At 39.1% G+C, this 4,037-nt stretch overlaps 1 pseudogene; it reads right to left on the reverse strand.

The window, feature by feature from the left end:
• Positions 1-1,005: 1,005 nt before the first annotated feature.
• LOC138444158 (glycine cleavage system H protein, mitochondrial pseudogene) lies at positions 1,006-1,553 on the reverse strand (annotated as a pseudogene).
• Positions 1,554-4,037: the final 2,484 nt, after the last annotated feature.

The raw sequence follows: 4,037 nt of genomic DNA on the forward strand, positions 1-4,037 counted from the left end.
GAGCAACACCTTCACAGCACTAGCTTTGTTCATAGTGATACTTCCTAAGGCCCACTTGACTTCACATTCCAGGATGTCTGGCTCTAGGTGAGTGATCACACCATCGTGATTATATGGGTCGTGAAGATCTTTTTTGTACAGTTCTCCTGTGTATTCTTGCCACCTCTTCTTAATATCTTCTGCTTCTGTTAGGTCCAGACCATTTCTGCCCTTTATTGAGCCCATCTTTGCATGAAATGTTCCCTTGGTGTCTCTAATTTTCCTGTAGAGATCTCTAGTCTTTCCTATTCTATTGTTTTCCTCTATTTCTTTGCATTGGTCACTGAGGAAGACTTTCTTATCTCTCCTTGCTATTCTTTGGAACTCTGCATTCAAATGGGTATATCTTTCCTTTCCTCCTTTGGTTTTCACTTCTCTTCTTTTCACAGCTATTTGTAAGGCCTCCTCAGCCATTTTGCTTTTTTGCATTTCTTTTTCTTGGGAATGGTCTTTTTTTTTTTTTTTTTAAGAAGTTGAATATTTTATTATTAAATTGTTTATTCTCCTGCAAGGCTGTTACTTCACTGTATAAAAATAGCACCAGCAAACACAGTATATTGCAAAATTAAGATAGTAATATTCTTCACTGGACACTATGCAACTAACAAACTTTTCTCCACTGGCAGTTATTTCTAGTGGGAAGATAATTTTGACCCAAATCCAAGGATAGCTGTAAGCAAGTTACAGTGTCATATAAGGTTTAAGATAACCATGTTATCCTTGAATTACATAATTTTTGTAATTAGTTTTAGCAGAGATAATTTCAGGAATTCTGAATATTATAACTGGAGCCTAGCCTAAAAATCACAGGATGCTGTGGAAAAGATGCACCATGTTTATCTGAAGTCATTAGAAAGTTAAGCGGTATTTTCTTCAGGAAACATTGTTATAAGTAGTTTCTTTTGCTAAAAGTTGCTTTTTAAATATCTATCCACCACTAATTTAAAACAACTATGCTAGATTAAGTTGTTTCAAAGTAGTTTATTTAGGGGTTCCATTTTCACTCCTCAATAGATTTTATGTATTTCTCATATGCTTCTTCACTCATTAGTTCATCTAGTTCTGAAGGGTTACTGAATGTCATCTTGAACAGCCAACCATCTTCATAACACGACTTGTTGACAAGTCCTGGGTTTTCTGCTAGAGCTTTATTAATTTCAGTTACTTCTCCTGATAGAGGAGAATAGAGTTCACTAGCAGCTTTCACACTTTCCAAAGCACCAAACTCCTCTTGTTTGTTCAACTTTGTCCCAACTTCAGGCAGACTACAGTAAACAACATCTCCCAAAGCTTCCTGTGCAAAATTGCTGATTCCCACTGTTCCAACACCATTTTCTGTTGTTACCCATTCGTGTTTTTCTGTGAATTTCCGCACCGACAGCAGAGCAGGGCCGGTGCGCAGCGGCACCCACCCGCAGTCCCCAGGGCCGCAGCGAGCAGGGCGCGCTGGGTGGCGAGATGGCGCGCAGGCTGCCGACCACGGCCTGCACGCTCCGCACCGCCCGCAGCGCCATGTTCGCATGGGTGCAGAGGGTCTCCCTTGGGAATGGTCTTGATCCCTGTCTCCTGTACAATGTCATGAACCTCCGTTAATAGTTCATCAGGCACTCTATCAGATCTAGTCCCTTAAATCTATTTCTCACTTCCACTGTATAATCGTAAGGGATTTGATTTAGGTCATACCTGAATGGTCTAGTTGTTTTCCTCACTTTCTTCAATTTAAGTCCGAATTTGGCAATAAGGAGTTCATGATCTGAGCCACAGTCAGCTCCTGGTCTTGTTTTTGCTGATTGTATAGAGCTTCTCCATCACTGGCTGCAAAGAATATAATCAATCTGATTTCGGTGTTGACAATCTGGTGATGTCCATGTGTAGAGTCTTCTCTTGTGTTGTTGGAAGAGGGTGTTTGCTATGACCAGTGTGTTCTCTTGGCAAAACTCTACTAGCCTTTGCCCTGCTTCATTCAGTACTCCAAGGCCAAATTTGCCTGTTACTCCAGGTATTTCTTGACTTCCTACTTTTGCATTCCAGTCCCCTATAATGAAAAGGACATCTTTTTTGAGTGTTAGTTCTAAAAGGTCTTGTAGGTCTTCATAGAATCGTTCAACTTCAGTTTCTTCAGGGTTACTGATTGGGGCATAGACTTGGATTACCATGATATTGAATGGTTTGCCTTGGAGAGGAACAGAGATCATTCTGTCATTTTTGAGATTACGTCCAAGCACTGCATTTTGGATTCTGACCAGTCCCATCACTTCATGTCAAATAGAAGGGGAAACAATGGAAACAGTGAGAGAATTTTCTTTAGGAGGGAGGGGGCTCCAAAATCATTGTAGAGGGTGACTGCAGTCATGAAATTAAAAGACGCTTGCTCCTTGGAAGAAAAGCTATGACCACCCTAGACTGCATATTGAAAAGCCAGAGACATTACTTTGCCGACAATGGTCTGTCTAGTCAAAGCTATGGTTTTTCCAGTAGTCATGTATGGATGTGAGAGTTGGACTATAAAGAAAGTTGAGCACCGAAGAATTGATGCTTTTGAACTGTGGTGTTGGAGAAGACTCTTGAGAGTCCCTTGGACTGCAAGGAGACCCAAGCAGCCCATCCTAAAGATCAGTCTTGGGTGTTCATTGGAAGGACTGATGCTGAAGCTGAAACTCCAAAACTTTGGCCACCTGACGCAAAGAACTGACTCATTGGAAAAGATCATGATGCTGGGCATGATTGAAAGCAGGAGGAGAAGGGAATGACAGAGGATGAGATGGTTGGAATGCATCACCGACTTGATGGACATGAGTTTGAGGCAGCTCTGGGAGCTGGTGATGGACAGGGAGGCCTGGATGCTGCAGTCCATGAAGTCGCAAAGAGTCAGGCATGACTCAGTGACTGAAGTGAACTGAACCACAGAGAAAAGTATCAGTTTGTTACTGAGTGAAATAAAAAGATACAAATAGAGATATTGTGTTTATGGGTTGGAAAAATTAGTACTGAAAAGATATCAATCCTTTCCAATGTGTGTCTGTATGTGTTTGTGTGAGTTTGAAAATGAAAAAGCTAATCCTAAAATTTGTATAGAAATCCAAAGGGCCAAGGTCAGCAAATAAAATCTAATAAAGAATATAAAAGTAGTTGAACTTACCCACACATATGGCTAAGGTACTACTGCAATACAGCAGAGAATGAGAATCTTTTTAATTAATAATCATAGATCAATTGTATATATGTGTGTATATATATATATATATATAAATAAATGAAAATTACCCTATTTCCTACCAAACACAAAGATCAATTACAGACAGACTGATTGTGGGTGTAAAATTTTAAAAGGTTAAACAATACAGCTTGTAGAGGATAACAAGAAGAGATGTCAGTAAAATATGGTCCAAAGGAAAAATTCATCCTGCCACCTATTTTTGTAAATAAAGTTTTATTGGAATACAGTCACATCCTCTTATTTATATATTGCCTCTGACTGCTTTTGTTCCATGATAACAGAACTGAGTGGTTATGACAGAAAGTGTAGGGCTTGCAAAGCAAAAATTTTACTATTTCGTTCTTTATAGAAAAAGTGTCAGTCCTTGACAGAGAAGAATATTGTCATGTCCTTGTAAGAGGTAATGACTTCTTAATTGAATGCAAAAATACAAATCATAAATAAAAAGATTGTTAAATTATACTTTATTATCATCACAAATCTATTTTAATTATGACATTATTAAGACAGAGTGGTAGAAAGTTTTTGTACTTTGTTTCTAACTGTGGTTCAGTGTATTATTTAGTCATTGTTATTTTATCCCTGCTTTCTTTTGCCTCCTTAATCCTCCTGTCTTTCCCTCTGCCTCTTTAAGCCTCCACTCCTAATCCTCCCTTCCTTAATCTCTAGGGAGAGTCTACTTTCCTGACCTAGAGACTTTGGGCTTGGTTTTGTGACTTGTTTTGGCCAGTGGTATGTAAATGGAACTGACATTTTCTATGACTGAACAGATGCTTTTAGA

This window comes from Ovis canadensis, chromosome 7, assembly GCF_042477335.2.
Source record: "Ovis canadensis isolate MfBH-ARS-UI-01 breed Bighorn chromosome 7, ARS-UI_OviCan_v2, whole genome shotgun sequence".
Taxonomy (NCBI): Eukaryota; Metazoa; Chordata; class Mammalia; order Artiodactyla; family Bovidae; genus Ovis; species Ovis canadensis.